General features: G+C 46.4%; 2 protein-coding genes across 8 annotated transcripts in view; one reads left to right on the top strand and one right to left on the bottom strand.

Annotated features, from left to right (window-relative positions):
• CENPN (centromere protein N) overlaps positions 1–10,146 on the bottom strand; it is a 220,082-nt gene extending 209,936 nt beyond the window's left edge. The window contains exon 1 of one of the 3 annotated variants that reach the window (XM_085638918.1): positions 9,655–10,146. The gene's annotated coding sequence lies outside the window, so the exon portion shown is untranslated. Of the gene's footprint in view, positions 1–8,356; positions 8,625–9,654 lie in introns of those variants that run through there. The other 2 variants (XM_085638917.1, XM_085638916.1) reach the window with 2 other exon arrangements.
• Positions 1–22,352, top strand: part of CMC2 (C-X9-C motif containing 2) — a 105,289-nt gene that overhangs the window by 24,823 nt on the left and 58,114 nt on the right. Inside the window, exon 1 of one of the 5 annotated variants that reach the window (XM_085638921.1) lies at positions 8,602–8,736. The exons of 2 other annotated variants lie outside the window; for them this stretch is intronic. The gene's annotated coding sequence lies outside the window, so the exon portion shown is untranslated. Of the gene's footprint in view, positions 1–8,601; positions 8,737–22,352 lie in introns of those variants that run through there. 2 more of the 5 variants (XM_085638922.1, XM_085638924.1) reach the window with 2 other exon arrangements.

The raw sequence follows: 22,352 nt of genomic DNA, 5'->3' as shown, positions 1-22,352 counted from the left end.
AGCTTCAAGATTTTATTAGAGAAGCGCGGTTTCTTTCCACCCCAGATGAAGGTAACAAGCTCACGTTGGAGCGCCTGTGTCTGGTGTTCCGGAATAGGCGTCGGCAGCGTTTGGAAGACATAAAGAATCTTCGGCAGTATAGACATTTTCACCGTGTTGAGTCGACCAAGCCAAGAAAGTGGTAAAGCCTTCCAAGCGCGCAGGTCAGTCAGGACTGAAAGTTTATACTCCTGCCAATTAGCCTGCGTCCAGGTGGCCAGATCTGAGGTCAGGTTTAGGCCCAGGTATCGCACCGACCGAGACGCCCATTGATAGGGAACGCAAGCCTGGAGCGACAGAAGCTCCTCGTCCGGAATCGTAATATTAAGGGCCCAGGATTTCACGTGGTTGATTTTAAGCCCAGAGGCGCCTTCGTAGTCCTGGAGCAGCAAGTGTACTGCCGGTAGCGAGCGCAACGGGTCAGATAGAGTAAGAAGGAGGTCGCTCCACACCTCGAAGAGGGATACCACGGACGTCGGGGGACCGACGTATCATGAAGGCAAGGGGTTCCACCACAAGGGCGAACAGCAGGGGTGACAGGGGGCAACCCTGCCGGGTGCCCCTACAGATGGGGAAAGGCTGCGTGAGCTGACCATTAACGCGCACTCTAGCCACCGGCGAAATATAGGGAGCCATAATGCGCGCCACCATCCTCGGGCCCAGACCCACCCTCCGTAAGACCGCCCGGAGGAATGACCAGTCCACCCGATCGAACGCTTTTTCCGCATCGAGTGATAGCAAGCAGGCTGGTATTCCCCAATGTTTGGCCTTCCCGACTATGTGCGCTACGCGGCGCACATTGTCTGCCCCTTGACGGTGCTGGATAAACCCCACCTGGTCCGGCTCTATGAGATTGGGCATGTGGACACGAAGCCGTTTAGCCAGAAGTTTAGTGTAGAGCTTAAGGTCTGTATTTAACAAAGCAATGAACCGATAAGAAGAGCAAAGAGTATGATCTTTCCCGGGTTTCGGGATGAGGGCTATTTCGGCCATTGCCATGTCCGGCGAAGGCCCAACCAGCTCATCGAACGAGTTAAAAAGACGAAGAAGATATGGTTGTAATTGCGGCCAGAAGGCGCGATAGGATACCGGCAACCCATCCGGGCCTGGCGATTTCCCCAGCGGAAGGTGATGGAGGCCTCAAGAAGCCCAGACTGACGCTCGCTCAACGAATCCCAATCACAGGCACCCATGGTAGATGATATCAAATCTGCCATTGGCGGGTCGGCGGTATATAAAGTCGCATAACAATCGTGAAACTTTTGGAGCTTAGCCGATTCCGTGGTAGCCCATGACCCGTCTGCCCTCTGCAGCTTCGAGACGTGGGCCTTGGCTGCCCGTGTACGCAGGCGTCGTGCCAGTACAGTGCCCACTTTGTCGCCACCTGCATAGTAACGCTGCTTAAGCGCAAGCAAGGCACGCTCCGCCTTGTTCGTCCTATGTGCTCGAAGCTGGCCCCTAAGGACAGCCAGGCATCGTTTGTGCGCCGCCAACGTACGCAGACAGTTCCACGTGGGCATGATCGGAGATTGAAATGGTAGAATGTGTCGCCGATATGGTGTCTTTAAGCAGAGAGTGCGAAAGAAGCAGCAGGTCTATACGAGAGTAGGAGCGGTGCGCATGCGAATAGTAAGTATAGTCTCCAAACCCGGGGAATGATAGAGCCAGATATCTACTAGATTCAAAGCACCTAGGGAGCTCTTCACAGCCGCGAACATGGCCCCCACCCAATGAAAGGCTCCGCCACAACGATCCAGCTCCGCATCCCACACCAAGTTAAAGTCGCCTCCAACTATGAGGTCCGTGGTCACCGGCTCAAGGTGTTCCCTGATCAGCCTGCGTAAGAAGGCATCTTGACCCTGATTAGGGGCATAAAGGTTACATAATGTGAGTGTGCGATGTCCTCTCCTGACCTCAACCTTCAAGAACCGACCCTCACTGTCTCTAAGCACCTTAGTAGCCCCCGGAGCTAGTCCCGCCCTGCAGAGGATAGCTACCCCTGCTGTCTTAGTGCCCGCCGAGGCCCAGAACTGTCGAGGGAAGCGAGGATGGGCCATACGGGCCACATCAGCCCTAAGGAGATGGGTCTCCTGGAGGAAAATTATATCGGGGTTCTGGAGCAGCAGATACCGCCATATTTGGCGGCGCTTGTTGGGCGAGTTGAGCCCTTTCACATTAAGGGATCTTCCAGCAAGGTTCAGTAGTCATAGTCCCAGATCCCCTAGTAAAGCTGTTCCCTCACCCACCGTCCACACGCTAGTATGTCCCCCCCGCCAAGAGGGTACCGAAGGAAGGGGAAGAGGGGAGGGTGGGAAAGACCAGGTAAAACAACAGATACACTTAAACGGCCAACATGGCCAACATATCCTATTCCAGTCTAGGGAGTAGCCAGGCACCACGGCACAGGCTGTCCCGGAGATGTCACTCTCCCAGAAATAGGCGTGGGGGTCCGTCATCGCCTGTCTAGGAGTCCAGATCACCAAGGGCCCGCTCCGGGCCACCGCCTCATCAGTGTAGGTGTTGCGCCAAAGAACGGGCAGGGGAGCGCCTCCAGCTAGGGCACCGAGGATATGAAAGATGAAGCCGCCGAAGTGGTCGCAGGCGAATCAGGCCTGCACACTGCACAACACTAAAACTGTCGTCATGAAGGATTCCCCCCCCCATGAGGGCTCATTTGAGGAGAGATGCCTGTGAGCCAGACAGGGACGGGCCACCCTCCAGGGGTTTTATGTGTTGTATGATGTCCTGCTTGTCTCGTGATGCCCTGCTTCCATCAGGGGAGAAAGGGTGTCGAGAACGTCGTACCGTGGTCCATTGCGGCTTCAGCGGGACTCTGTGGGCAGTAGGTCGCCGCGCGGGGCTGGCCGGCGGGGAATCCGGAATCTGGAGCAGCTGGGCCGCATCTCGATAGGAGCGAAGCACCCGGCGCTTGGATTCCCACTGGAACATGAGGGCGAAGGGGTGGCCCCACTGGTAGCGGATGTTGAGGTCCCGCAGCTTGTCGGTGATGGGCCGGAAGTCCCTTCGGCGTCGGAGAGTCGTGGTGGCCAAGTCTTGGAACAACTGGACAGGCTTGCCTTGCCTTTATAAAGGATTTCGGGTTTATCTCTAGCCGCTTTGAGAACTGCTTCTTTTTCGACAAAGAAGTGGACCCGTGTCAGAATGTCAGGGATGAGTCCAGGCCGCCCAGGTGGTCCCGAGACCCTGTGCGCTCGATCCAGAGCCAGTGGCGAGGCATCATCGTCCCCGCGAATATCGTGGAGCAGGTCCGCCACAAATGTCATTATGTCCGTGCCTTCCGCCCAAATTGGAACACCCCTGATGCGAATGTTGTTGCATTGCCCCCTATTTTCCAAGTACTCCTGCTTGATCTGAAGCTCAACATGCTGTTCCTCCAAGGTCGCCAACCGCTACAACAGGTGCTCCTGATCCTCTGTGTGGGAGTCCAAGGTCTTCTCCAAGTCCTCCACTCGACCTCCCAGTTCCCCCACGTCTCTCCGGAGGTCCTGGACACAGGCCTGAACCTCAGAACGGAGTGACCCAATTTCCGTCGTGAGCTCCTGCATGAAAAGCGCCATGAAGGACTGAGTGACCGGCTCGGCGGAAGCTCCTACTCCCGATGACGTGGCGCCCATCGGTGCGGCGCCTGACTTGCCCCACAAGTCGATAACCGAAGCGTCCTTGGAGGCCCCCGGTGGTTCCTTCCCAGGCTTCGTGCGGGTCATGCTTCAGACGTGCCAATGCAGTACCCCTCTTGAAGGCCCAGGGCCCCCCTGTGAGCAGCCCCGGACAGTCACAGCAGGTCGTGCATGGCTCCAGCGGAAAACCAGAAGTTCAAGGCCAGCTAACACACTCCCTTGTGGGTCGCACCACCGACTACTGTCGCGCTCCCCCCAGTCAGCGGGGTCCCCACAGCGCGCAGCGTCAGATTCGGCTCAGCTCTCCAAAGCCCACGTGCTCTCCTCAGTTCCCCAGCCAAGCAGGCCAAGAGCGCCACAGAGTCATGCGCCCTCTCGCTTGGGCCCACCACACCGCAAGACAGGCCTCCGCCTAGGCAACACAGCCGCCAGTCGAGGGGCCCTCCGACAACCCCCAGGGGCGACCCAGTGCTCTGAAAATGGCGTTGTCGTTTAGCGCTGTCCCCAGCCCTCCGCGGGCACTTGCCAGGTTACAGCCAGTTGGTAAGAGCGATGGATGAGAAGCAGTGGCAGCTAGTCGCAACCCAGGATCCCAGAGCCCCCAGAGATCGCCTGTATCCACTCTCCCCAGTCGCCGCCATCGGCGAGGAACAAGCATGAAGACCCCCAGTAGTCCAGGAGCAGTCCAACGCTCCGCGGCAGGGGGCGTAAGCAGGGGGCCCAGAGCAAACCCCACCACTCACACAGAGTTCAAACGTGCGGCGAGCAGTTCTCAGGTAGCCAGCCCCGGGGCAACCCTCCTCTCCAGCCGCCTCTCGCCCGGAGCCTCCACGGGTCCGACCTCACCACCAGGCCCCAGCCGCGGCAACACATAAAATGGCGGCCAGCGCCCCCTCTGCAGCGCTCAATCGCACCGGCCAGGAAGCGCCGCCTGGGGTCCGCAGCTTGGGTCGCCCTCCGTGCGTCAGCCTCCTCCACCCAGCTGTATCCGCCGTCGCCTCTTACCCGTCCGTGCCACCGCCGCAGGTCTCAGCCGTGTTACAGCGCGCCCAGCAGCTCCCGGCTCACCAAGCCCGGGCAAGGGGGAAATGGCGGCCGCCGCTCCGCCCCCGGAACTTCGGGTCCGATGTCCCAGACAGTTTGTGATCCGCGGCAAATCAGGGCTCTCCAGGCGACCCTAGCCCACCACTCGCGGTCTCAGGTTCTCTTCCGCCCAAGCAGCTCCAGGCGCCAGAAGCGTAGCCAGTCGGCAGACAAGATGGCGGGCAGCGCGGCAGTCCCCGGGCCCTCCGCACTCTCCACGGTGTAAGATAGCGCCCGCAGCTGCCCCAGGCCAACACCAAGCCCTGCGTTTCGAGCCCTCAGCTTTCCGCCCAAAATGGGCGCCGGTCCGGACTCTGCAGTTGCCGCCACACCGCAGTTTGAAGCTAATTATCGCCGCGGCAGCCCGGAGCAGAAGCGACGCGCGTCTCACTCCATGCCCGGCGAGACCACGCCCCATAAGCTGTTTTTTATGTTAAGTTGTAGCTTGCTGGGTAGTTGTACAATCTAAGTAACAGAAAGTCTGTCAAAGTGTTATGACTTGTTTATATACAAAAAGGCAATGTTACCAGTGGTATAGTGCAGGTAAGTAACAGCAAAGTTTTGAAAAATGAAATGAAGGGGGAAATAATAGAATGAATTGATGTAATAGCAATATTTTGTGTTTAGAGGAGTTCTGACAATTTTTAGGCTGTTGCCACTGCACCTGTTGCACAATTGAAATCATGGCCCTAGTGCCTGCAAGGTAACTGCACTTGTCACTGCTTATTTAGTAGCTAAATATAGCAATATGTGGTGTTTAGAGACGTTCTGACAACTTTTGGCCCTGGTGCCACTGCACCCGCAGCACCATTGAATTAATTGTGACTGCTAGGTAACTGCACTTGACCACCCCTTTAGTACAAAACATTTAGCAATATTCTGTGTATAGTGGGGTCCCTAGAGCTTTTGGCCCCAGTGTTACTGCACCATTCAAATCAAACCCCTTTTTAACTGAAAGGTAACTGCAATTGTGACTGTATGGTTAGTAGTAAAATATAGCAATTTGAGGTGTTTAGTGGGGTGCCTAGAGCTTTTGATCCTGGATCCACTGCACCTGCTGCACCATTCAAAACATGAACCTGTTGTCTGCAAGGTAACTGCACTTATGACTGCCTGTTCAGTTTAAAATGTAAGCAATAATCTGAGTCTAGTGAGGTCCGTAGAGCTTTTGGCCCGGTGCCACTGCACCTGCCTGCTACACCATTCAAATCAAGTCCATTTTAGCTGCAAGGCAAGTGCAATTGGGGCTGCTTGGTTAGTAGTCAAATATAGCAAGCTTATGTGTTTAGAGGAGTTCTGACAACTTGTGGGCCCGGTGTTACTGCACCTGCTGCACCATTCAAATCATGACCCTGTTGTCTGCTAGGTAACTGCACTTGTGGCTGCCTGTTTAGTACTAAAATATAGCATAGCTCTTGTATATTAACTTTATTTTTAACCAGCAATGTTTGTTACAACACTTAGAATTTGATCATAATGACTAAATAGATTAAGCTGAGAATAAAAAATAAAAAAATCAATACGATATTGCCTACCAAGTACAAAGAAAGGTACTGAAGCATGAATAGGAAATGCCACTAACAGTCTAAGACTAAAGCATCTGCTTTAAACTAAGTAATAAAAAGCAAGCATTCCAGAATACTGTTAGAAACAGTCTTCCTTTCCCGTGGAAAGATATCTTATCTTGACAGTGAATGGGGCTTAAACAGCATGAACAGCTTTAGTAGAAGTATTGTAAATGCATGCTGCCAGGGGGGATTATATTTAAAAATGTAAAAAAACAAGTTCCACACAAAAGCGAATAAACACAGTAATTTTGATGAGTCCCCTTTGAATATATATTAAATACAAGATATTTCACAAGCAAAGCGGAAGCGTGGTGAAGGCGGAAGCTAAATATTGCACCCGCCTTCCTTAGCTGTACAGACCAGGTAGCCCACCCTGGAGGCGTGGCTACCCTTCTGGGGGAATACACCTTCTGAATATCTAATTTTCCCTCCTGCCCGGGTGCAATTGTGCCTGGGGGTAGGGCGGTTTCCTTCTTTGGGAGGTTGCCTGGTTACATATCGCAGGTGATGCAGCCTTTGAAACTCACCACCTTGAGGTGCCACTTCACTATCCAGCCTGTCAGGTAGGGAGGTGTGACTTCAGGCGTCAACAGTGCCATGTGTCTGTAAGACGCAATCATCGTTCCAATAAAATGTATATTTATTCCGCTATATGCTTCCGGTTGACCTTTCAAAACTTGAAAATGCTTAATAACTACAAATTCACTGAGAAATAAAATCTACATCTGATATTTTTTGAAAAGCTAGCATACTGCAGTAGCGGGTGCACCTAAATTTTATAAAGCATGTTAACACAAAAATGAGGACGAATCTGTCATAAAAAAGGAATTGGAACTGAAAAAAGACGACTAAGATAATATTCAGAACCTGTTCAACAAAATGTCCTACGAGTTACTAGGAAGTTGATCGTATTGTCAATCATTTGACACTGACTGTTTTGAAGTCCACGTCATCCCGTCAGACGTTTCAGCGTGAATAGATTGCGCAACCCAGGTTAAATTGTCAGTGAGTGAAGATGATAAAATGACAATCTATCCACTATTCAACCCTGAAAGCCAGTGCTGCCAGTATAAAATTGTGAGCAATGAATGAGATTTTCCAATGGGGCTGGTAACAAGGGTTCTTCCAGTAATGCATTATTTCTATGACGCCCACCAATGTGCCACTTGGAATCCCTGTAAACTATGCCACCATGAACTTAGCAGTACCACCAGTTTTGCAGAGTCAGGGGGAAGAGATACCAAGGACCTCGCATTAAACACCCCCTGACAACCATTTAAACACAGATATTGTGCAACGCACATGGGATTTCTACCAAGTGTATTGCAACCGGTCTACCTACTAGTTGAGCCCTGACGGATTGTGCAGCAAGTTTATCATTGCCAGTGAGATAAGCAGAGCACAATGGCTATACGTACTTTGAGAGATTGACCTACAGGCTGAATATCACTAACATTTAGCCTGTGAATCCACCACTACAGGTAGGGACAGTTGTCAGCAAGGAACAAGTCCGTCCAGGAATAAGGTGCAAAACACTCGTGCACCATATTGACACTTCCCGGCACAGCAGTACTTTGGGTGGGCAGTAATAACTTCCAACAGGACTGTCATACTAATATTAATAATAATGTGGGCGCGTATGCACAAGCTCTGGAGCTTTTACTGTGCCAGTATTATTTTTTCAAAACAGCCCCCAGTAGAATAAGAAACGTGCAATTCCTCTTTGCAGGACTTGCACACTTCAAATATGACGGTAACAACAGTTTCTTGCAAAGAGTGGGGCGGGGATAGGTTTGTGCATGAGTTTCCCGCTTATCAAGCATACACTACTGCAACTACAATTCAAAATACAACGAACATGCCTGTGATGTAGACAGACCGTCCCCCACTTCAAAATCAAATAGCACGTACTCAATATAATTCACGTTGTATCTAACAAAAGCAATGCCGGGTTACAACAACCTAGAAAACGCATAATTTCTCGACAAGATTTCACAATAGCACCAAAGTGTCCATGCATGCAAATACCCCAGCTGGCTATGAGCCATTCGTTTCCCGCCTTCCAGCTCCACGAGTCAGTTCTTACTTTCGAGTGCATACGTAGGCACGGAGACAGCATGGGCCTGCCATATGAGACACCCGGTCACCAAATAGGGGGACGAGCGGACCTGAGGAGGTCGGCTTGGGCACAGACTGGCAGTCACATTGCCTTGGCTTTTGGGAAAGTTGTGGCACTGCAAGCGGGAGCGAACCTAGGACCGGGCGGAAGTCTCAGCGGGGAAGCGAACAGGAAGTGACGCCGTGTGAAGAAGGTACGGTCCGGGTGGCTTTCGATCCGTCGCGCGTGCCTCTGAAGCTGCTAGTTTGCCCCAGACTGTGGAATCTGTTAAACTGACCCTCCTAACAAGGTAACTGACTTCGTTGCTTACAGCCGCTGCTGCCATTTAGGATATTGACTCTTGTCAGGGGCTTGCTCACTCTGAAGGACACGCTGCCTCGGCCGGGATCGCCGAAGAACTCAAACTCAGAGGATGTGGTCTCACGGCTAGACTGCCGACTTTGGAGCTGGGAAACCAAGGTTGGAGCCTCGGGTTCGACTCCACATCCTGTGATTCTGGGCAAATCAATTAATCTCCCCGTGGCTACCAAAACAATGGAAGTGTCCTTGTGTAAAGTAACTCGTGCTCATGTAAAGGGCTCCGATACCTTCGGGTCGAGTTCGCGGTATATAAATCTGCAACAAAAAAAACTCACAGCCATTGAGTCACAGCCACGTTATATGTTACTATAATACCTGTACAACAACACAGTACACGATAACGTCTTTAAATGGAGTGCTAGTAGATCATCGACCCGCTGATAGCGGGCTCTGCGACATCGCCAGACCTTCATCGTTCAAATTCAGCCAATACGTGGTCTTCTCTTTCAGAATACGCGAAAGGTTAAAAAAAAACAATGGCTCTCGCATTTATGAAAGCTAGAGCTATTGGTGATGTAAATGATTTTTTTTGTTTTAACTCCGGTGTGTAAACAAAAACATTTAAGGGACAGCATATGTAACATGACGAAGCAATGAACACCACCCTAAAATGGGTGTTCAAGGCGAATGTACATGGGACAGCGCCACAGAAAGGTTGCGTTAAGGGGCAAGGCAGCAACTCTGAAACTTGGGTAACATGAATGTACGAGTGTTTTAAATACACCTCCAGGAAGGAAAACGCACTTATTGAGTCTAAAACAAAACACTGGGATACAAGAGCAATACAGGATTCCGAATACATTAAAAATAGTAACAACATGTTTAAATTAGATAGAAATGTACTTACAGTAAAGGAGGTGGGTGTTTGATGTCCCAGTAATAAGCAGTAGTGCTGGATTCACGTTGCAGAAGAAAAGAAAGGCATGTGGGCGGTATTATTAAAGTGAAAGCGCAGCATGGCGCGCTGGTAAAATAAATAAAAATATTCTTCAAAAGGTTGATTTTGGCGATCTGCGCAGGAGAAAATAAAAGCGTGGCTGCCATTTTAAAGTTCAAGCGCAGTGTGATTGAGCTGAGCTGCGCTGCTTGCTGTTTCTGTCATTACCCAAGACACAGGCAGGAGAGCAACCTTTTTATTCTAAAGTATATCGTGTACTGCCATTTTTTTTCTCAAGCGGCTTTCAGGACTTGCTGCTGCACAGATGCTCTCCTGGACCATGTCCTCACAAGCAAAACAAAGTGGGCTGCTGAAGCTTCAACAAGAGGACAGGCCGTTCCTAATGGCAACGAAAGTAGCAATGCAGTGCCCTGGGTGTTGGCGGTACTAGAATATCTTGAAAGATGGCGCAAGTCTGAACATGCAGTAACGATTGATAAGTGAAAACTCCAATCTAAACACTTATAAATAACTAGACCTATTGGCTTTGTCAGCGCTCGTGTTCTGACTTCTACTGCTATGCTGAACCATGCCATGACATTTTCTTTTCAAACGAACCTTTATTTCTTTTCAGTGATTGAACAATGTTTCGTTGTTTGTCACAACTAAGCCAGACACTCCATTTATTATCTTGTTGCACCACCTTGTGGTTCTTTTTTTTTTTTTTAGTACTCTGGGTTGTTTGTAAATGTTTAAAGGTCGTATATGATCGCCTCCTAATTTTACGGTAAAGGCACGTGTTAAATGGTTTTTGTGAAAGAAACGGTGTGACTCATAAAAACTTCTCTCACATGTAAGAATAACTCATTGGCCGCAACGTGCTGATGGCAGCTAACATGATCAAACTTGCCATTTTATAAAATGTATTGCTGTTGCTGTCTGTGGCTTAGCCAGAAACATAATGGTGTTAATTTTTCTCAGATTTTGGGCGCTTTTGCCACTTCATTATGGTTCCACTCGAATAATCTTGGTAATTTTTGACCTGTTGTAGAAACTCTTGATACAGTAGTACAAATGCTTGGTGTGGTGCTTGCACGGGCATAATAGTGCCATTTTTTGGTTGAGCCTAGAGCAGCGCATGCGCTGCTTGCTCGACTTTTAGTAAGTGGAAAAACAAGCATTGGCATAGCCAATAGGTCTCGCTTTTGGAACGTTATAAGTATTTAGTTATGCAACTGTTGCATGGCTAAACACTTATAAGGCCCCAAAGGTGAGACCTATTTGCTATGCCAATGCTTGTTGTAAAATTGGGTCTAGGTCTGACATGCAAAACACTGTCTAGGAGTTGGCTACACCCACACTCATTTGTGTGGCTTGGGTTATCTCAAATTCCCTTAGCAGGGCTGTTAGAACCCTCCATGTCAGCAAGACCATGTTGCTAGAACACAACACGCAGAATGATGTGGCGTGAAAACAAACAGTTGAAAATATCAGTCTTACCAATGTGGGATGATCATTCAAGCAAATGCCTATCTGCCCGATATTGGCAAATATGTTGCTAGTGGGAGCCCGAACATCGAAGAGCTCACAGTGAGAAGCATCCCTGTCTAATGGCCCTGACTGCAGCCTCACCAAGGCCGGTATCTGCAAACGTCTGAGCGAGCTGGAAGGAGAGCTGAAGCCAGACTGCCAAGTTCTTCCCATCTCCCAAGTGAAATGTGATAAATGTAGACTGGTTGACACTGTACCATTGTGCTTTTTATTTAATAATGTATTTGCAATAAAATATGCAACTTGCCATCACTCACTACTTATTGCGTAAGAGTGCTTCAGTGTGTATTTGTTGCAGGACTGCACTACAGTGTTTAGAGGTTGGTATGGATTATATTTTTGAAACTGCGAGTTGGAATTAGCCGCAGTAATGATATTTCAGGAAGGCTCCTGTTTCAAGATTGTCAAATATAATCCAGCTTGCAATTTCTTTTTCAGAAAGTGATTGAGCTGAGGGTCGAAGTAGCTGATGTTTTAATGTGGTTGATCTGTTACGCCTGCCTCTATATTATCAATTTGTACCTGCCCATAATGCATGTTTCTAGTGAGTCAGCTCTGGGAATGGTATTTTTGGCTCCCCTACTTTATACAGGGTGGCGAGAGAGCGCTTGCATGATAGGAACCTATATACTACAGAGGCAGAGAAGAACCCGCTCTTGCGTGATTCATTACGATTTATATATTTAGGTGTTCATTGACCGCACATGTATGCTTTCCTACTATGCAAATTTATATCAAATATACAGCAGAAGAATAAAAAATATTAAGAATCACAAATATGTATGTTTAGAGATAGTCGTCCCTGGGTGGAAAATGTCTCAATTGATTTTGTCTCGAAAAAAGTAGTTACCAGACAAAATGTTGTTTAAATTGGTCTATTTATTTCTATTAATAGTAAACAAAAACAATAACATTTTCTTCTAATAATGTACTTGTGCATAGTCATTAAGAAGAAGTTTTTGGGATCATATTGTGAGCGTCTCTCTTGAAAGAATCACTAAAGACAAGCTGGGCCTGCACTGTGATACAGAAGGGGTGTCAAGCTTCACAACGAGCTGACGAGGAGGAAACCTTCCTGGCCCACGGGCAAGAAATAGGGACACAAAGATAAACAAGCTAGTTGATGCTCAGTAGTTTTGGGTGTGTTATAGCATGCAGTTTCACTGATCGGTATTTATGCATGTGATTAAACCGCATGCGGAAACACTTGCAACCGGACAGAACAAAATGAAGACATAAAAACATGCAATCATTTTGCAACACTTGGGCTTGTAGACGGGGTGTCAGCATTTGCCATCTGCAACCTCGGGACGGCAAGTTCTTCATTGTGATTCCAGCAACTCTCTAAATGTAAGAGTGAACATGCAAAGTTGTATGTGTGCACATGTGCCTCAGTGTGTTTGTGTGTGTATGTGTGTGTGCGAGCGTGTGTGTGTGTGTGTGTGAGAGGGATGAAGGGAGAGATGGCAATGGGCATATGGTACAATGTTGTGACAAAGATAAACAAGCGGCGTGTGGCCGCGAAAGTGATCGTGATCAAACATCAAAGCGGCCGTGAAAGTAATCGCGGAAAAGCATGGCGCCCGCGCACATGCACTGTAGGTCTAGGCCGGCCTGGTAGCACTTTTTGGAGCCCTCTCAATAAGTCTCGCCAGACTAGCGCATGCGCTGGGTCAGGCGAGACCTAAAAAGTGCTGCCATGGCTGGCCTAGAGCTTGAGTGCATGTGCGCGGGCGCGCGCTTTGCGTGCCTCTCTCCGCGCTTGTCTTTCACGGGTTATTAGCACCACCTGGCCGCACGTCGCGCAGCTGCCATCTGCCTTTCTGATCTCTTCAAAGCGCTTCTCACCTATTTTACCTGTGTTTGAAATCTAAAAGATTAAGTCTAACAACACCTATTCAAGTGCTCAAACATGCCTTACAGTGGTTTTGCAATTGGAAATCCTTCCCGATATCCTGGCATTAGACCGTATTGCTTCGAAATATCATTAGTGCAGATAGGTAACATGTAAAGTGGGAGTTCTAAGTGAGTATTTAATTTCCTGTCTCCACCCTGGAAAGGGATGGGGGAAATCGGTGACAACATTATGCAGATTCTTTTTCACCCGGCCAGGGTGCAGAAATCTCACACTCCGTGATATGTTTCCATTCTTCGCCTACATGGTCATCTACTTCTGAAGCTTCTACAGACGAAGGAATTACGGTGAATACGAATTCTAATATGCTATCGATTTTCAGGCACCCTTACAGCGCGCGATATTACTTTCACGGCATCAGCTCTACAGGTCAGAGCCGTAAAAAGGAAATTCCAGTGCACCGCTTAAGTTTCATGAGTTCATAAGAATAACATGCTGATGCCCAAATCTATAGTTTGCTCTTCTTCAGGTGAGGAGAAAAGCCTTTTTCCCCTCGATACACACTTGGTGTGCTGGTAAAGAACAAAAGAGATCTGCCATGGGGCATTCAATTTTGACGCCTGGTCAGCGGTACCAAACGCCATAGAAATATAAATACAAGTCCAGCTAAAAGAACAAGTTGGCGTTTTCCTGGTATGTCCATGTGTGAAAAAACATAGAAGTACTCGCCGCCTACACACGTTATCGAGTAACAAACATTCTCCCAGGCGAGTTTCGCTTTACTAAGAGATTGAGTCATGAATTAGAGTTTCACCTACAATTAAAATAAGAGGTTAGAGGTCCCTGGTGTGTCCTTGCTAAGCGCCCACAGTCCATGTTGCTAGACATTTACAGCCTGGATTACAAACACCTGGAGCTGTAAACACTTCTTCCTCTGACTGCTCCGATTATCCAGTGCAACCGTTCAAAGAGTCTCAACAAGCAGTAGCAAAATATTTTCTGGTCCAGCTTTTTGGCTTGTTTAGCACTTGTGCCCTGGGTGGTAGTATGTTTTCGGGGAGGGACCGGGACTCCACCGGGCCAGAGGGGTGGTGAGCTCGCTTGTATCCTGCCATCTGTTAGTGCAAGAGTGTCTTCTCTCTCACTCCTGGTTCTGTCCTCCGGCCCCCTACCCCCGTGGAACTCTCCTTCCAAGCGTGTGCCTCTGTCTTGTCTATCCGGTGTCAGCCAAGGGTGCTCTACTGCCTGCGCTTTAACTATTAAGTATAAGCAAAGCTTGCACTACGCTTGCGTTTTTAATGTTAAGTGTAAGCAAACTTACTGCATCGCCTCATCAGAGTACCCCACGCAGACCATAATTGCAGACACTTGGGGGCAATGTACTCTATCCGACCCACTCCATTGTTATCTGCAAAAACCTCCTCCCGCGCCGCCTGGTTCCGCCGCCTTACCCTTGTAATTAAACCCTTTGCTGCCCCTACCTAAGCCACCGAAACGAGGGCCCCCATGCCCCTCCACTCTCACTGCTCCCACTCAGTGACCCTTCCCATCTCTTTAAGTGCAGCGACAACAGACTGAGCACATACAATGCACTCCCTTCTCATCTGGGCATACTATGGAAACCTCCCCATGCCTACAAAAAATATAAACCGTGCATGGGACCTAAGTAGCTTGTGTGAACACCCCTTTGCTATGCCCCCCACACATACACACACCTTAGCTCTAATTCTGACAACGTCCTGTGTAGTTGCAATAAACTCTCGCAGCGCTCTGGGCTCCATGCGGTGAGAAGCCGCCAGCGCATTTAGCCCATTTGGTAGCTTCGCGGCACTTTGAAAACAAGCATTGGCATAGCCAATAGGTCTCGCATTTGGGACTTTATAAGTGCTTAGCCATGCAACAGTTGATGTTGTTGCACCAAGGATATTGTGCTGCATAACTACACACTTATAAGGTCCCAAAGGCGAGACCTATTGGCTATGCCAATGTTTGTTCTGATTATTATGGGCATTCTTGGCATAATGATTCCCAGACCTGATGTAATGCTTGCACTAGAATAATACCGGTAAATCTTTGGATTTCCAAAACACTGTTACCACACTACTTGTTACCACACTGCTGTCTGAGCCTTTAGTGTGTAAGATTGGTGTTCGTCTACATACACCCTTGCACACACCCCTTCACTCACCCATCCCTGCACTCACTTATGTAGCTATTCATCCTAAAATAAGTCATACACTGACCCATCTTCATAAACATACACATCAACTCGCTTATAAATGCAGATGCACTGTCCTGTAATCGGGCAGATCTCATGGCTTTGCCAGTGCTTCTTTTTTTAAAGCGAGATATTTGTCTATACATTGGCTTCAGGGCACTGTTTTGAAACTCGGTGTGCAGTCGCCTGTAGTCTGCAAGTGGTGGGCTTTCACTCTGCATTAAAGGAAAAGATCCGGCCTTGTAAGCTCCACCTAACATCAGTGTAATCTGTATCATTTGTATTAATTCCTTTGCATATTTATAGTAATATTTTTCCCATCTCACTTTATAGGTATCGACATCTGATGAGTTCCTTTATTTATGGATTGGCATAATATTATTATTTTTGTTTGTTTTTTGTCCCTGCTACTACAATGCCAAACTACTTTGTAGTATGCCAGATAGGCATCTGTTTTCAAACTCTGTTTAGGTTTCACCTACAGGCAGTTTTAGCTCTGTCTTGTTGGACTATTTGTTGTGTACAATTCCAGTACATATAGTTGGCTTTGTGTCAGCCTATTGCTTATCATTAGTTGGCTTACGTGTCAGTTTTATTTGCTTGCTTCTTATTCCTCTTCTTCTGTGTGTTCCTCTCCTGTAGCATAGCTTCTTCCCTGTCCTTTGGATTGGATGACTTGTATCCTTCCATGGTTTATATTCAGGGGATTACTTTTTTGCTTTGTTTTCAACACTTTATGGGAGTACATGAGTTATATGTTTGCTCCCTTCTTCACATCCACGCCCCACGCTCTCGAAACCATTACTCGCCTGTTGTTTCTCTGATCCATTGATACTCAAAGTGCGGCGCCCTGACCTTTACATGCAACCTCCTTTTCAACAGTAGCACCCAGCTGCTGCTTACTCACTCAGCACTAACATTAAAAAGATGTTCTATAAACAGGCAATCATTTATATAAAGGTTAATTGAAGCTAAAGAAGGAAAGTAACTAGTGTGTCCACATTGCTTAACTTTAGCATCACCTTCATTTTTAAAGCCCTCTTGCTGCAAAAGTGCATTGAAATGCATTTTGTTTTCAAATGATAGCTTTTGAACATGAATTTAGAAACATTAATTCACCCCCCTACATTGACAACAACGCCAATAGTGAACGAAGAGACTAGTCAGTTGATATGTGCACTTTTTGGGTGACCTGGGTTCCTATTATACATGAACAACATTATAGTTTATTAAATCAAGCACAGGAGAAAGTTTTGTACAGCGCACATGTTGAAGTCCTGTATTTCAAGTACTCTTATATGTGATAATGAAGAAATGGGAGGGGAGTGAAATAAAACAATTGCCTAGAATCACCCAATTTGGTTAAGTTGGGAAGCCAGGATTAATCGTAGGTTTTCTGATTTTGCATTCGCAGCCACTAGAAGTATACGCTTTGGTTCCCCTACACCCACCTTACCACCAACCCTTCCCCCAAACTCCTGACCCTACTGCCATCAAGGCGGCACTCGGTCACATCAAAAACCAAATTCTTTGGCCCCAGCGAAAATGTTTGTGAGTACCCATGCTCTTATCCCTCCTCTTCATGTTCACCATATTTTTACTTTTTACTCTTGTAGGATGGTCTGGCAGCTTGCTTGTTTGTTTAATAGGTGTGCCGCTCGTAGGCGTAGACTGCGGATAATATTTTTAAGCAACCATCTCTTAACGTGGCTGGAGCCGGTGGAATCTTGTGATGCAAACTAACCTTTGAAGGCTGCGCTGAACAACCGCTGGGACTGCGAGGACCAGGGTGCCTTGTACTGCTGTTGAACCACACACCTGGTGCCTCTTCCCGGCCCCTCCTCCCGCCCACTTTCTCCTTAAAACGCCTCGCTGCCCCCGCTTCGCGGGAGCCGCTCGTAGGCGTAGACTGCGGATAATATTTTTAAGCAACCATCTCTTAACGTGGCTGGAGCCGGTGGAATCTTGTGATGCAAACTAACCTTTGAAGGCTGCGCTGAACAACCGCTGGGACTGCGAGGAACAGGGTGCCTTGTACTGCTGTTGAACCACACACCTGGTGCCTCTTCCCGGCCCCTCCTCCTCTCGCTACTTAACCTTTCGCCCCTGAACGCGTGAGCGGGACGCGTGCGGGGCGTAGACTGGGGCGAAGCCTGGGCAAAGGGTGGGCCGTCTGAGGACGATCGTGGACGGGACGGACCACCCCTCTAACCTTCTTCGGTTGGTGAGAGTATCTTTTGTGCATACCCTAAAGCTGTCGTATATTGTGGACATTTTTGCTATTATTAGAGTATAGTCGGACTTTACTTGTAAATCTTTTTTTTCTACATAGCCTATAAAGATGCCACTAGACGCTGCCAATCCTCGTACCTTAACAGTTAGCACTTCTAAAGGTCCAGTGTCAGGAACAATCGATCAGTTCTTCAAACGTGTAACTACCGTTTTGGAGAAAGAAATAGCGGACACTGAAAAACGCTTATCTTTAGATCTGCTAACAGGCAAGCGTTCTTCATTAGGTACGATTGGTAAAGCTCTCTCCCCAGATGTATTAAATGAGGGTGTAGGCACTTCTAAACCCCACTCTATGTCCGGAAGGACCAAAAAAGTGCCCCATGCTGATTCCCCAGGCGTGGTTCCCTTTTCTGATAATATAAGCAGCCTAATAGTGTCAGGGCTATCAGATTCACCGAACTTAGCTATTACGCCCTCGCTGATTGTGGAACCTGAGGCAAATAGACAATCAGTAAGAAAGAGACGAGGCACCTCAACTAAGTCATCTCTGGCTAAAAAGAAGAAGGTTAAATCTTCAGCCCAAAACCTGAATCCACCAGGTTCTGTAGCGTCAAATAACCCTTCCTCAAGTACCAACGCCTTAGGATTACTTTCTAGTCATGATATTATGACCGACTTACTTACAAAAATAGAGATCTTGATTAAATCCCTTCTACTTCCACTTCTGGAAAGGTCTAGATTAATAAATTTACACCTGGATGATTTAAGTAAACAAATGGAAAGGAACCATTCAGTTACCTCTGAACTGCTAAACATTTACACCAAAAGCAGTACTACTGAACAAGCCCCTTCTTCCTTTCTCGTGGCATCGCGACCCTCATCTACTGACAACATGTCGACATTGACTATTGCTTTGGGGGAAAATTCCGCGGAAACATTACCCAATAAAATCGTAGATTCCGACAGAACCCATCACGCAATAAACGGCAAAGAACTGGTTAGGGAGAAAAAGGTGGTTAATAGTTCTAAATTTGGTTTTCTAGAAGTAACTGAAGATTTAAAAAGTTAAAACGATAATATTTCCTCGCCAACATCTAATGCGAGGAAAAGGGTTCCAAAAGATCAAGAGAATAGTGACTGGTTACCTCAGTCCCAATACATTCCGGCAAGTAGAAGAGTGGACTTACCCCCAGAATCAGCCCCATACACGATCATCCTGACAGGGGTTCCTGAATTACCGGAGGGTGTAAGGGAGGACTTTTATGCGTTAAAAAATAAAACCATTTATTGGTTGACCCATAACAGACCCCTCCCTGCACATATAAACGGAGAAATTCTCATGGTGAGACGCACATGTTGGGTAGGAACAAGACCAAAGGAAAAAAAGGGGGACGTGATAATCATAAATTTTAGAGATCACAGAGCGGTCAGATGCATAGGTGATTGGTATGAAGCTAGAGGGGAGGATGTAATCTCCACACATCTTGTCAACTACTTCTACCCAAGAGAACTGATCTCCCATCTTAAACCCCATGCCAGAAAAGATCCCCCTCTTAATCAGAGGGCAGTAGATCATTATTCCTCTTATCAAGCCCCTCGTAATCACTTTTCTAATCCCCAGCTAAGTGGAGGGTTCCTGAATAATAATCATCAGTTATGTCAGGCTTTAAATCCACCACATTGGAATAACTATCCCTATACACATCAGAGGTTTAACATACCTACTGCTAATCCCTTTTTTTTTTTTTTATTTTTTTTTTCATTTTTACAGTGGTGGAAAAAAAAGGGATTGGCGATTTATACTTCATAGAAACAAATGCAAAAAAATATATACAATAAATTAAGATAAACAACAGCAACAGAAAAGGAAATACATGACAGTTGATAATAGAAAACAGCTTATTAATTTGCTAACCAATCCTGAAATGGGGCCCAGTTTTTAGCAGCAATTGAACGTCTTCTACTTCCCTGAAACTTACGTACTGCGGTTTCTAGTTTAAACCAAGCCAACATCCTGGCCTGCCAATGAAAGAAAGTAGGAGGTTGAGGGTTTATCCAAATGGAAGTAATACAGAGTCTAAACATTGCCATTGCAATGAACAAAAAGGAATGAAGATATCTTGATCTGGTAGTATCCATTGCATATTGATAGCCTGTAATCACCATTTCAGCAGAGATTTTAATTGGAGATTGAGTTACCTGTGTGAGAAAGATTTCAATTTGATTAATGAAGAGTGATAATTCAGGGCAGTCAAAAAACATGTGAAGAGAATCCGCAGATGGAAATTTACATCTTGCACACGACAAACTTATGGCTCCGGGGGTATTCCCCCATCTGGCTAATTTGGCTGGGGTATAATAAAGATTAAACATAGCCATATAGCTTTGGGTACGAAGAGTACCAGAGACAAAAACCGTCTTGGCTAGCATAAGTGGTACCTTTAAATCTATAGTGGGTACCCCAAATTTAACCGCCCATTTATTATTAAAATCCGAAAGATCATCTGGTAATCGAGACAACAGAGTTTGATACAGTATACCAATTTTAGCTTTTTTTTTAACCGATTCAAATATCAAAATCTTTTCAAACAATGCTGGATTTTCTAAGAGTTTTTTTTCAAGAAAACTTCTGATTTGAAGATATTTAAAAAAGTGGTTAGATTGCAAATTAAATTTGTGTTGTAAAGAAGAGAAAGATGCTAACATGCCAGAGTCAGCCAAGTCACATATATGAGTAAGGCCTTGCAAGGCCCAAATAACAGTTATTGGATCTTGAAATATCACTGGAGGAAGCCCAGACGCGTTCAATGGAGTATAAAAATTAATTTTAAACTTAGAGAATAGACGACGAATTTTTTGCCAGATCATAAACAAGGCCCATGCTACCTTAAACCTCGTTTTTTTAAAGTAACTTGGTTCTAAGATACGAGTTAATATCCCTTGTGTAGCATTGCCTAATGAAATTGAATAAATTGAAGGAGCCAGAAATGGCGGTAGTACCACCTTCTTACCAAATAATGGAAAAGCAAAATGTTGAATCATTGCAGCCCAATAATAGTAAGTAAGATTTGGAACCGACCAGCCCCCACGTTCTTGCGAAAGATAAGTCCATTTAGCAGCTCGTCGTGGCTTACGGTATGACCATAAAAACCTCAGGCAAATTCTTTGTGCTTTTGTTAGAGTAAGATTAGGAACTAATAGCGGGATAGACCTAAATAGATATAAAAATTTTGGAAGTACCAACATTTTAAGAACATTGCAGCGTCCGAATAAGGAAAGATGGAGATGGTTCAGCCGTTCTAGTTTATTATGAAGCTGATCGATAATAGGAAGATAGTTTAAATCTGAGATTTGGTCAACATCCGCCGAAATCTGAATACCTAAATATATCGCTTGTGAAGAAATGGGAGCGGTTGTTATTGGCATAGCCGACGATTGCAAAATTTGAGTTTTTGTAATATTTAATTTATAGCCAGAGATTGAGCCAAATTGAACTGCCAAGATCTCCAATGCAGGGAAAGAAACAGTAATATTATTTGTTAACACTACTATATCGTCCGCATATGCCAATGTTTTATACTCAATTCCATGAACAATAATTGGAGAGATGTTTTGTGCTCGTTCTATCAGGGATAAAAAAGGATCTATATACAAAGCGAAGAGGAGAGGAGAACAAGGGCACCCTTGTCTAGTGCCACGAGTGATAGGAAAATAGCTTGATTCTTCTCCTGAAATACGGATTTTAGCGATTGGGGAAATATATAATGTTTGCAAAGCTAAAATAAATTCAGGCGGTATTCCTTTCCAATGAAGAACAGCCCAAAGATAACCCCAGGAGACCCTGTCGAACGCCTTCTCGGCGTCCAACAGGATCAGACCCAGGGGAGATTTTGTAGTCTGAGCCCAATCTAGAAGTGCAATAACACGCTTGATATGATCAGTAGTATCTCTACCCTGAATAAAACCATGCTGACGAATAGAAACTAACGGAGAAATAATTTGAACAAGACGACATGCTAAAACCCTGGAATAAATTTTACTGTCGGTGTTAATCAATGCTATAGGCCGGTATGATGCTGGATTTAGTTCATCTTTTCCTTTCTTTTTGAATAGTACAATGGTCGATTGCCGCCAAGTCTCAGGAATGACCCCCCTCTGAGCAAGCTGAAAAACTTCAAGCATCTGTTGTTTAAGTAAATGCGAAAAAGTTTTATAAAATTCAAGATGTATGAGATCAGGTCCTGCCGCCTTGCCAGAAGACAGAGATTTTATAGCAGCTTCAATTTCTTCCCAACTTATAGGTTCGGCCAAGGTTAAATTCTGATCAGCAGAGGTCGTCTGAGTTTCGAGGGATTTTAAAAAATGATCCATTTGGCTTTGTTGCTGCTGAAATATGTTTGGCTCCTCAGTATATAAGGCTGAATAGAAATCCACAAAGGTGTTTAACACACCATTAGGTGAATCTTGTAGAATACCAGATCGATCTTTAACCTTTGTTATATGGCTGGCTATTGCCCTTTGTTGTACTCTTTTTGCCAGGACCTTGCCTGACGCTTCACCAAACTCATACATTGATGTACGAAATTGAAAGTACTTAGTAGCTATATCAGCATATAGAGGATCAAGGAGATTAACCTTGGCAAGAGCAACCGCTTTCTGGCAGGTGGTTAGATCTCCACCGATGCGAATACTGGTGCTTAAGTCTAGCTCGGCTTGTTGAAGTGCTAGAACTCTATTTTTAAAATTTTGCTGTTCTGTTTGCCATCGATAGGAAGCAATTCTCTTAGTTTCCCCGCGCAGGGCAGCTTTAAA

This window comes from Triturus cristatus, chromosome 12 (assembly GCF_964204655.1).
Source record: "Triturus cristatus chromosome 12, aTriCri1.1, whole genome shotgun sequence".
Lineage (NCBI taxonomy): Eukaryota > Metazoa > Chordata > Amphibia > Caudata > Salamandridae > Triturus > Triturus cristatus.
Note: the sequence above shows the minus strand (reverse complement) of the source record. Positions and strands in the feature narration are given on the sequence as shown.